Source organism: Somniosus microcephalus, unplaced genomic scaffold (genome assembly GCF_052327205.1).
Source record: "Somniosus microcephalus isolate GS21.2 unplaced genomic scaffold, FLI_Smic_1.0 unresolved_chr3, whole genome shotgun sequence".
NCBI classification, from domain to species: Eukaryota; Metazoa; Chordata; class Chondrichthyes; order Squaliformes; family Somniosidae; genus Somniosus; species Somniosus microcephalus.
This window is the reverse complement of record NW_028225181.1, coordinates 68,543,397-68,555,564: the sequence shown is the minus strand read 5'-3', so window position 1 is coordinate 68,555,564 and position 12,168 is coordinate 68,543,397. Positions and strand designations below refer to the sequence as shown.

Here is a 12,168-nt window from a genome sequence, read left to right as displayed (position 1 = left end):
TGAACCTTTATAAAACACTGGTTCGGCCTCAACTGGAGTATTGTGTCCAATTCTGGGCACCGCACTTTAGGAAGGATGTGAAGGCCTTACAGATGATGCAGAAAAGATTTACAAGAATGGTTCCAGGGATAAGGGATGAGGGACTTCAGTTATGTGGATAGACTCGAGAAGCTGGGGTGGTTCTCCTTAGAGCAGAGAAGTTTGGGAGGAGATTTGATAGAGGAGTTCAAAATCATGAGGGGTCTGGAGAGAGTAGATAGCGAGAAACTGTTCCCACTGGCGGAAGGGTCAACAAGCAGAGGACACAGATTTAAGGTGATTGGCAGAAGAACCAAAGGCGACATGAGGAAAAACTTTTTTACGCAGCGAGTGGTTAGGATGTGGAATGCACTGCCTGAGAGGGAGGTGGAGGCAGATTCAATCACGGCTTTCCAATGGGAATTGGATTAAGTGCCTGAAGTAAAGAAATTTGTAGGGTTACGGGGAAAGGGCGTGGAGTGGGACTAGCTGAAGTGGTCTTGCAGGGAGCCGGCACGGGCTCGACGGGCTGAATGGCCTCCTTCTGTGCTGTAACCATTCTATGATTCTATAAAATATTACAAAGTTTGTTCTACAGAAGCACGGGGTTTATCTGCTTTTATTGATGAATTTAAAAAGTCTCTATTAAAACCTGAGCCAGTGTGTTGTGAGCCAAAGAGCCTTGTGTCCAATGAGGGGAATAAAGGCCCACAGCCTCCCCTGGCCCCGGGCCCTGAACAAGGGACTGGAGAAACTCGCTGCCCTGCGGATCAGACAATCAGCCGGCGCTAGTCCCGCCCCTCGGGCTCCCCGATTGGTTGGAGGACCCGCCACCGGCTCGCTCCTCCAGCCCCACCCCACTCGCTCCCTATTGGTCGGACGCTCCCGTCAATCACGCCGTGGTCCCAGGTCACGTGTCCCCAAGGAGATCACGTGCTCCATCAAATTGACGCCGCTCAGTCCGGGGCCTTGCGGACTCTCAGGTTTTTCTATTTCTCTTTATTCTCTCCCGATCCACCCCTCCCCCCCGCCACCCCGCGCGATTCTGCACCTAATCGGAGCAGAGGAAACTCACTTTGCATCACCGATCGCGACTCTGGAACCGACACCAAGGCCTTTCCCCGGAATGCCCCGCGCCGACTCCGTCCGGCAGGATCCGAGTGCGCAGGCGCAGCTCCGAGTGGGGGAGGGGGTTGGTGTCCTCTGGGCATGCGCAGTTATTCCCCTTGGTGACCGGGAGGGGTCTCTGTGCTGGACTCGGTCCAAACCGTCGCTCCCTGTGGCATGCGCGGACTATCGTCTGTCAATCAACCATCAGCCAGAAGAGGTCGCTGGTGAGACCAGTGAAGAAAGAAACACTTGCAATTCTATAGCGCCTTTCACCACCACTGGACGTCCCAAAGTGCTTTACAGCCAATGAAGTACTTTTGAAGTGTAGTCACTTTTGTAATGTAGGAAATGCGGCAGTCAAATAACGCACAGCAAGCTCCCACAAACAGCAATGTGATAATGACCAGATAATCTATCTTTTTGTTAACTCTGTTTCTCTCTCTACCGATGTTGCCTGGCCTGCTGAGTGTTTCCGGCATTTCCTGTTGTTATTTCAGATTTCCAGCATCCACAGTATTTTGCTATTATCCTTTTGTTACATTGATTGAGGGATAAACATTGGCTAGGACACCGGGGATATTTCCACTGCTCTTTCCCACATTACAACAGTGACCACACCTCAAAAGTACTTCATTGGCTGTAAAGCACTTCAAGACGTCTGCTGGTCATGAAAGCACTATATAAATGCAAGTCTTTCTTTCTCAAAATAGTGTCATGGGATCTTTTACATCCACCTGAGAGAGCAGACAGGGCCTCAGTTTAATGTCTCATCCGAAAGACGCCACCTCTGACAGTGCCTCAGTACTGCACTGGAGTGTCAGCCTGAATTTTTGTGCTCAAGTCTCTGGAGTGGGACTTGAACCCACAACCTTATGCCTGAGGCAAGAGTGCTACCATAGAGTCATAGATTTATACAGTACAGAAAGGGGCCCTTCGGCCCATCGTGTCCGCGCTGGCCATCAAGCCCTGTCTATTCTAATCCCATTTTCCAGCACTTGGTCCATAGCCTTGTATGCTATGGCGTTTCAAGTGCTCATCTAAATGCTTCTTGAATGTTGTGAGGATTTAATGCCTCTACCACCCTTTCAGGCAGTGAGTTCCAGGTTCCACCCACCCTCTGGGTGAAAAAGCTTTTCCTCAAATCCCCTCTAAACCTTCTGCCCCTTACCTTGAAACTATGCCCCCTGCTTACTGACCCCGCTACTAAGGGGAAAAGTTCCTTTCTATCTACCCTATCTATGCCCCTCATAATTTTGTACACCTCAATCAGGTCCCCCCTCAGCCTTCTCTGCTCTAAGGAAAACAACCCCAGCCTGTCCAGTCTCTCTTCATAGCTGAAGCGCTCCAGCCCAGGTAACACCCTGGTGAATCTCCTCTGCACCCTCTCCAATGCAATCACATCTTTCCTATAGTGGGGCAACCAGAACTGCACACAGTATTCCAGCTGTGGCCTAACTAGCGTTTGGTACAGCTCCATCATAACCTCCCTGCTCTTGCCTTCATTAGCCGAGGCATAGAATATAAGTATCCCATATGCCTTCTTAACCACCTTATCTAGCTGTCCTGCTGCCCTCAGGGATCTATGTACATGCACACCAAGGTCCCTCTGATCCTCTGTCCTTCCTAGGGTTCTACCATTCATTGTGTATTCCCTTGTTAGTCCTCCCAAAATGCATCACCTCACACTTTTCAGGGTTAAAATCCACTTGCCACTGTGCTGCCCATCTAAGCAAATCGTCTATATTCTCCTGTAGCCTGAGGCATCCCTCCTCGCTATTTACCACTCCACCCATTTTCGTGTCATCTGCGAACTTACTGATCATACCTCCTACATTCATATCTAAATCATTAATGTACACTACAAACAGCAAAGGACCCAGACCCTGTGGTACACCAATGGACATATGCTTCCAGTCACAAAAACAACCTTCGCCCATCACCCTTTGCCTCCTGCCACTAAGCCAATTTTGGATCCAATGTGCAAAATTGCCCTGGATCCCATGGGCTCTTACCTTCTTGACCAGTCTCCCATGTGGGACTTTGTCAAAAGCCTTACTGAAGTCCATGTAGACTACATCAACTGGACTGCCCTCATCCACACACCTAGTCACCCCCATCGAAAAATTCAATCAAATCGGTTTGACATGATCTCCCCCTGACAAAGCCATGCTGACTATCCTTCATTAATCCTTGCCTCTCCAAGTGGAGACTAATTCTGTCCCTCAGAATTTTTTCCAAAAATTTCCCTACTACTGATGTTCGGCTCACTGGCCTGTAATTCCCTGGTTTATCCCTACTGCTACCCTTCTTGAATAATGGTACTACGGTAGCTGTTCTCCAGTCCTCTGGCACCTCCCCTGTGGCCAGAGAGGTTCTGAAAATTTGTGTCCGAGCCCCTGCAATCTCCTCCCTTGCCTCACACAGCAGGCTGGGATACATCTCGTCTGGGCCTGGGAGTTTATCCACTTTTAAGCCCACTAAAACCACTAGTACCTCCTCCCTCTCAATACTAATTTGTTCAAGTATATCAGAATCCCCCTGCCTGATTTCTATGCCTGCATCGTCCTTCTCCTTCGTGAACACAGATGCAAAATATTAATTTAAAACCTCACCTACATCTTCTGGCTCTACACACAGATTGCCACTTTCGTCCCTAATGGGCTCTACTCTTTCCCTGGTTATCCTCTTGCCCTTAATATACTAATAAAACACCTTGGGATTTTCCTTTATTTTGCCTGCCAGTGTTTTTTCATGACCCCTCTTCGTTCTCCTAATTTCTTTTTTTAAGAACCCCCCTGCACTTTCTATGCTCCTCTAGGGCTTCCACTGTTTTTAGTCCTTTGTATCTGCCAAAAACCTCCCTTTTTTTCCTAAACCATTCTTGTATGTCCCTTGGCATCCAGGGTTCCCTGGGCTTGTTGGTCCCACCCTTGACCTTTACGGGAACACGTTAGCTTTGTACTCTCTCTATTTCCTTTCTGAAAGATTCCCACTGCTCTGATGTGGATTTTCCTACAAGTAGCTGATCCCAGTCCACTTTGGCCAGATCCTGCCTTATCATATTAAAATCGGCCTTCCCCCAATTTAGACCCTTTATTTCCGGTCCATCTTTGTCCTTTTCCATAACTACTTTAAATCTCACCGAATTATGGTCACTGTCACCAAAATGTTCTCCTACTAACCCTTCTATCACTTGCCCTGCTACATTCCCTCGAATTAGGTCCAGTACCGCCCCCTCTCTTGTAGGACTTTCTACATGTTGGCTGAAAAAGCTCTCCTGGATGCACTTTAAGAATTCCACACCCTCTAAGCCTTTCACACTCTGACTATCCCAATTAATATTGGGGAAGTTGAAATCCCCAACAATTATTACCCTCTCATTTCTACACTTCCCTGAGATTTGCCTACATATCTGTTCCTCTATCGCCCCCTTACTGTTTGGGGGCCTATAGTACACTCCCAGCAAAGTGCTTGCCCCCTTTTTGTTTTTAAGTTCTACGCATATGACCTCATTAGCGGAACCTGCTAAGGTATCATCCCTCCTTACAGCAGAAATTGACTCCTTGATTAATATTACTAACCTGATTTTTGGTCAACTCTTGGAGTATTCACATTTAATAAATCTCTGGGAGAAGGAGTCGCTTCACTTGTACTTGTTCCTGGGGCCTGATCACCTTCCCCAGGAGCAGGGCCTTGACCCTGACTTTGTTCACTAGTACTGGTTCCAGGGGCCTGATCACCTTCCCCAGGAGCAGGGTCTTGACCCTGACATTGTTCACTTGCACTGGTTCCTGGGGCATGATCACCTTCCCCAGGAGCAGGGCCTTGATTCTGGGGGTGCTTTATTGCACCGCTTGGTTTACTTGAGAAGAGCCCCATCAGGGCGAGTGCGGGAGGGTCAGGGGGCGAGTGCGGGAGGGTCAGGGGGCGAGTGCGGGAGGGTCAGGGGGCGAGTGCGGGAGGGTCAGGGGGCGAGTGCGGGAGGGTCAGGGGGCGAGTGCGGGAGGGTCAGGGGGTGAGCGCGGGAGGGCCAGGGGGCGAGCGCGGGAGGGTCAGGGGGCGAGCGCGGGTGCGTCCATCTCCAGGACCAGTGTGTATCTGAGTCAATGGGACTCTCTCTGACCTTTCTCCCCAGTCCATCTCCAGGACCAGTGTGTATCTGAGTCAATGGGACTCTCTCTGACCTTTCTCCCCGGTCCATCTCCAGGACCAGTGTGTATCTGAGTCAATGGGACTCTCTCTGACCTTTCTCCCCAGTCCATCTTCAGGACCAGTGTGTATCTGAGTCAATGGGACTCTCTCTGACCTTTCTCCCTAGTCCATCTCCAGGACCAGTGTGCATCTGAGTCATAGAAACATAGAAGATAGGAGCAGGAGTGGGCCATTCCGCCCTTCGAGCCTGCTCCGCCATTCAATGAGATCATGGCTGATCATCCAAATTCAGTACCCTGTCCCTGCCTTCTCCCCATATCCCTTGATCCGTTTAGCCATAAGAAATATATCCAACTATTTCTTGAATATATTTAATGAACTGGCCTCCACCGCCCACTGCGGCAGAGAATTCCACAGGTTCACCACTCTCTGGGTGAAGAAATTCCTCCTCATTTCAGTCCTAAATGGCTTACCCCTTATCCTTAGACTATGACCCCTGGTTCTGGACTCCCCGGCCATCAGAAACATCCTTCCTGCATCTAGTCTGTCCAGGCCTGACAGAATTTTATAGGTTTCAATGAGATCCCCTCTCAATCTTCTAAACTCCAGTGAGTATAAGCCCAATCGACACAATCTCTCCTCATACGTCATTCCTGCCATCCCAGGTATCAGCCTGGTGAATCTTCGCTGCACTCCTTCCATGGCAATAACGTCCTTCCTCAGGTAAGGCGACCAAAACTGCACACAATACTCAAGGTGCGGTCTCACCAAGGCCCTGTACAACTGTAGCAAGACATCCTTGTTCCTGTACTCGAACCCTCTTGCTACGAAGGCCAACATACCATTTGCCTTCTTAACCGCCTGCTGCACCTGCATGCTTACCTTCAGCGAGTGGTGCACAAGAACACCCAGGTCTCTTTGCACTTCCCCTTCTCCCAATCTATTGCCATTCAAATAATAATCTGCCTTCCTGTTTTTGCCACCAAAGTGGATAACCTCACATTTGTCCACATTATAGTGCATTTGCCATGTTTCTGCCCAATCAGCCAACCTGTCCAAATCGTACTGGAGTTTCACGACATCCTCCTCACAGCTTACCCTCCCACCCAGCTTTGTGTCGTCTGCAAATTTGGAGATATTACATCCAATTCCCTCATCCAGATCATTAATATATATTGTGAACAGCTGGGGTCCTAGGACCGATCCTTGCGGTACCCCACTAGTCACTGCCTGCCACTCGGAAAACGACCCGTTTATTCCAACTCTTCGCCTTCTGTCCGCCAACCAGTTCTCTATCCAAGTCAATACCTTGCCCCCAATCCCATGTGCCTTAATTTTGCACGCTAATCTCTTATGTGGGACCTTATCGAAAGCCTTTTGAAAGTCCAAATACACCACATCCACTGGTTCTCCCTTACCTATTTTACCAGTTACATCCTGAAAAAATTCCAGTAGATTAGTCAAGCATGATTTACCTTTAGTAAATCCATGTTGACTTTGTCCGATCCTGTCACTGCTTTTCAAGTGCATCTATTACATCTTTTATAATAGACTCTAGCATTTTCCCCACTGCCGATGTCAGGCTTACCGGTCTATAATTTCCCGCTTTTTCTCTACCACCTTTTTTGAATAGTGGGGTAACATCAGCTACCCTCCAATCCATGGGTACTGTTCCAGAGTCTATCGAGTTCTGGAAGATGACCAGCAATGCATCGACTATTTCTAGGGCCACTTCCTTAAGATGTAGATTATCAGGCCCTGGGGATTTATCGACCTTCAGTCCCATCAATTTTCCTAACACCATTTCTGTTGAGTCTGTGTTTTCAAATGTAGTTCTGCTGAATAACAGGACACAGACTACAGAAATAATTAAACAGGTCTTTAGTGATTGAGGGTCAGGGCTGAATTGGGATACACTTTGCTCCGCAGGATTTATATACCGGTGTGGTGACCACTGGTACTACAATGTACAGGAGCCATCAAAAAGTAGTCCATCACCTTAAGGTATCCTCTTAAGGTGGTACAGGTTACATACACTACAATTTCCCTACAAATACTGATCTCTTTCAGTTCCTCCCTTTCATCAGACCCTATGTTCCCCGGCAGCTCTGGGAGGTTATTTGTGTCCTCCTTTGTGAAGACAGAACCAAAGTATGTATTTAGTTGGTCTGCCATTTCTTTGTTTCCCATTATAAATTCCCCTGATTCTGACTGCAAGGGACCTACGCTTGACTTCACCAATCTTTTTCTCTTCACATATCTATAAAAGCTTTTACAGTCAGTTTTTATGTTCCGTGCTAGCTTACTCGCATATTCTATTTTCCCTTTCTTAATTAATCTCTTTGTCCTCCTTTGTTGAATCCTAAACTGCTCCCAATCCTCAGGATTGTTGCTTTTTCTGGCCAATTTATATGTCCTCTCCTTGGATCTTATGCTATCCCTAATTTCCCTTGTTAGCCATGGTTGAGTCACCTTTTTTGTTTTATTTTTATGCCAAACTGGGATGAACAAATTCTGTATCTCATCCATTCGGTCTTTGAATGTTTACCATTGCCTATCCACCGTCAACCCTCTGAGTGCCATCCCCCAATCAATCCTACCCAACTCACTCCTCAGGCCATCGTAGTTTCCTTTATTTAAATTGAGGACCCTAGTCTCTGAGTCAACTACTTCATTCTCCATCCTAATGAAGAATTCGATCATATTATGATCGCTCTGACCCAAGGGGCCTCGTACAACAAGATTGCTAATTAATCCCTTCTCGTTACATAATACCCAGTCTAAGATTGCCCGATCTCTGGTTGGTTCCTCGACATATTGTTCCAGGAAACCATCCCGTAAACACTCCAGGAATTCCTCCTCCACAGTATTGTTACTAATTTGGTTGGCCCAATTTATATGTAGATTAAAGTCACCCATGATGACTGCTGTGCCCTTATTGCACGCTTCTCTAATTTCCCTTTTAATGCCACCCCCAACCTCCACCTTACTGTTTGGAGGTCTATAAACCACTCCCACTAATGTTTTTTTCCCCTTAGTATTTCTCAATTCTACCCATACAGATTCCACATCATCAGAGCTAATATCCTTCATTACAATTGTATTAATCAATGGGACTCTCTCTGACCTTTCTCCCCAGTCCATGTCCAGGACCAGTGTGTATCGGAGTCAATGAGACTCTCTCTGACCATTCTCCGCAGTCCATCTCCAGGACCAGTGTGTATCTGAGTCAATGGGACTCTCTCTGACCTTTCTCCCCAGTCCATCTCCAGGACCAGTGTGTATCTGAGTCAATGGGACTCTCTCTGACCTTTCTCCCCAGTCCATCTCCAGGACCAGTGTGTATCTGAGTCAATTGGACTCTCTCTGACCTTTCTCCCCAGTCCATCTCCAGGACCAGTGTGTATCTGAGTCAATGGGACTTTCTCTTACCTTGCTCCCCAGTCGATCTCTGGAAGCTCTTTGAATCGGAAGGGTTCTCTCCGGTTGGTGCTCACAATCCGGTGGTGGTTCACCTACTGGTGTTCCTCAGTCTACAATCCCTGTTTACTTCGAGCTGAGCACCTTCCTCAATCACAGCATCATTCACCGGGAGATCTATTTGTGGCAGATCAGAAAATAAGAACAATATTGAAAGCGTGAAATAATGTAATGTAGACTTTTAATCTGCTTACTAATAATTGAATTTCAAGGCCGAGTATTAGTTTGATTTTGTCCCTTTCCTCAGATCCCCAGTTCGAGGGCTGTGTGCTTAGTTTGGAGATTTTCCTCACTGTAAATTTCCGGCCTGCTGAGACTCCCCCATTTTCACTGCTCTGGGCGGAAATGCGCCATTTTCTGTACGGAGTTACTAACCGGAGCAGTGACCCTGTGACCCTCCCTCGCTGTGATCTAAACTCGGGGCTGAGCAGCCGCTGTAGGGCCGGGTGCTGAATGGAGCCAAGTTCCCTCAGTCAGAGAGCGGGCCCTGTAACCCGGGCAACCAGCCTGTTTCTGACCCTCACTCACCGATCAACCCGCGCCACCCGGCACTGCGCCTGCGCGGAACAAGGGAGCGGCACTGCGCCTGCGCGGCACGGCAGCGGCGCGTCACTGCGCCTGCGCGGGGGAGAGAGAGAGAGAGAGAGAGAGAGAGGGAGAGAGAGAGAGAGAAAGAGAGAGAGCGAGAGAGAAAGGGAGCAGCACTGCGGCTGCGCGGGAGTGCGAAAAAGGGAGCGGCACTGCGCCTGCGCGGGAGAAAGAAAGAGAGCGGCACTGCGCCTGCGCGGAACAGCGATGTCGCACGAACGCATCACTATCGCTCCCACTGGTGGGAGAACTACATCGGAACATATCAGTGTTAATATGTTCCTATGTAGTCCTCCCAGCACTGGGAGCGATATTGATGCCTTCCTGCGACATTGCTCTTCCGCGCAGGCGCAGTGCCGCTCCCTTTCTCTACCGCGCAGGCGTGGTGCCGCATCCTTTGGCTCCCTCTCCCGCGCAGGCGCAGTGCCGCTCCTTGCACTTCCGCGCAGGCGCACTACCGCTCACTTACTCCCTCCCGCGCAGGCGCAGTGCCGCTCCCTTTCTCCCTCTGCTGCGCAGGCGCAGTGCAGCTCCAGTTTTCTCTCCCGCGCAGGCGCAGTGCTACTCCCGTTCTCTCTCCCACGCAGGCGCAGTGCCGCTCCGCTGCCGTCCCGCGCAGTGCCGGGCGGCGCGGGTTGATCGGTGAGTGAGGGTCAGAAACGGGCTGGTTGCCCGGGTTACAGGGCCCGCTCTGTGACTGAGGGAACTAGGCTCCATTGAGCACCCGGCCCGACAGCGGCTGCTCAGCCCCGAGTTTAGATCACAGCGAGGGAGGGTCACAGGGTCACCGCTCCGGTTAGTAAATCCGCACAGAAAATGGCGCATTTCCGCCCAGAGCAGTGAAAATGGGGGAGTCTCAGGAGGCCGGAAATTTACAGTGAGGAAAATCTCCAAACTAAGCAGACAGCCATCGAACTGGGGATCTGAGGAAAGGGACAAAATCAAACAAATACTCGGCCTTGAAATTCAATTATTAGTAAGCAGATTAAAAGTCTACATTACATTATTTCACGCTTTCAATATTGTTCTTATTTTCTGATCTGCCACAAATAGATCTCCCGGTGAATGATGGTGTGATTGAGGAAGGTGCTCAGCTCGAAGTAAACAGGGATTGCAGACTGAGGAACAACAGCAGGTGAACCAGCACAGGATTGTGAGCACCAACCGGAGAGAACCCTTCCGATTCAAAGAGCTTCCAGAGATCGACTGGGGAAAAAGGTAAGAGAAAGTCCCATTGACTCAGATACACACTGGTCCTGGAGATGGACCGGGGAGAAAGGTCAGAGAGAGTCCCATTGACTCAGATACACACTGGTCCAGGAGATGGACTGGGGAGAAAGGGCAGAGAGAGTCCCATTGACTCAGATACACACTGGTCCTGGAGATGGACCGGGGAGAAAGCTCAGAGAGTCCAATTGACTCGGATACACACTGCACCTGGAGATGGACTGGGGAGAAAGGTCAGAGGGAGTCCCATTGACTCAGATACACACCGGTCCTGGAGATGGACTGGGGAGAAAGGTCAGAGAGAGTCCCATTGACTCAGATACACACTGGTCCTGGAGATGGACTGGGGAGAAAGGTCAGAGAGTCCCATTGACTCAGATACACACTGATCCTGGAGATTGAACCTCCCACACTCGCCCCCTGACCCTCCCGCACTCACCCCTGACCCTCCCGCACTCACCCCCTGACCCTCCCGCACTAGCCCCCTGACCCTCCCGCACTCGCCCTGATGGGGCTCTTCTCAAGTAAACCAAACGGTGCAATAAAACACCCCCAGAATCAAGGCCCTGCTCCTGACGAAGGTGTTCAGGCCCCAGGAACCAGTACAAGTGAGCAAAGTCAGGGTCAAGGCCGTGCTCCTGGGGAAGGTGATCAGGCCCCAGGAACCAGTACAAGTGAAGCGACTCCTTCTCCCGGAGATTTAGCAAACGTGAATACTCAAGTGTTGACCAAAAATCAGGTTAGTAATATTAATCAAGGAATCAATTTCTGCTGTAAGGAGAGATGATTCCTTAGCAGGTTCCTCTAATGAGGCCATATGGGTAGAACTTAAAGACAAAAATGGGGAAAGCACTTTGCTGGGAGTGTACTATAGGCCCCCAAACAGTAAGGGGGAGATAGAGGAACAGATATGTAGGCAAATCTCAGAGAAGTGTAGAAATAAGAGGGTAATAATTGTTGGGGATTTCAACTTCCCCAATATTAACTGGGATAGTCAGAGTGTGAAAGGCTTAGAGGGTGTGGAATTCTTAAAGTGCATCCAGGAGAGCTTTTTCAGCCAACTTGTAGAAAGTCCTACAAGAGAGGGGGCGGTTCTGGACCTAATTCGAGGGAATGTAGCAGGGCAAGTGGTTGAAGGGTTAGTAGGAGAGCATTTTGGTGACAGTGACCATAATTCAGTGAGATTTAAAGTAGTTATGGAAAAGGACAAAGATGGACTGGAAATAAAGGTTCTAAATTGGGGGAAGGCCGATTATAATATAAGGCAGGATCTGGCCAAAGTGGACTGGGATCAGCTACTTGTAGGAAAATCCAAATCAGAGCAGTGAGAGTCTTTCAGAAAGGAAATAGAGAGAGTACAATGCCAACATGTTCCCGTAAAGGTAAAGGGTGGGACCAACAAGCCCAGGGAACCCTGGATGTCAAGGGACATACAAGAATGGTTTAGGAAAAAAAGGGAGGCTTTTGGCAGATACAAAGGACTAAAAACAGTGGAAGCCCTAGAGGAGCATAGAAAGTGCAGGGGTGTACTTACAAAAGTAATTAGGAGAACGAAGAGGGGTCATGAAAAAACACTGGCAGGCAAAATAAAGG

The 12,168-nt window shown here is 49.1% G+C and overlaps 1 pseudogene across 1 annotated transcript in view; it reads right to left on the bottom strand.

Moving 5' to 3' along the window:
* LOC147091882 (uncharacterized) overlaps positions 1-8,945 on the bottom strand; it is a 45,550-nt pseudogene extending 36,605 nt beyond the window's left edge. The window contains exon 1 of the transcript XR_015075241.1: positions 8,713-8,945. The product of XR_015075241.1 is annotated as an uncharacterized LOC147091882 (transcript). The remainder of the gene's footprint in view (positions 1-8,712) is intronic.
* Between the last annotated feature and the right edge of the window lie 3,223 nt (positions 8,946-12,168).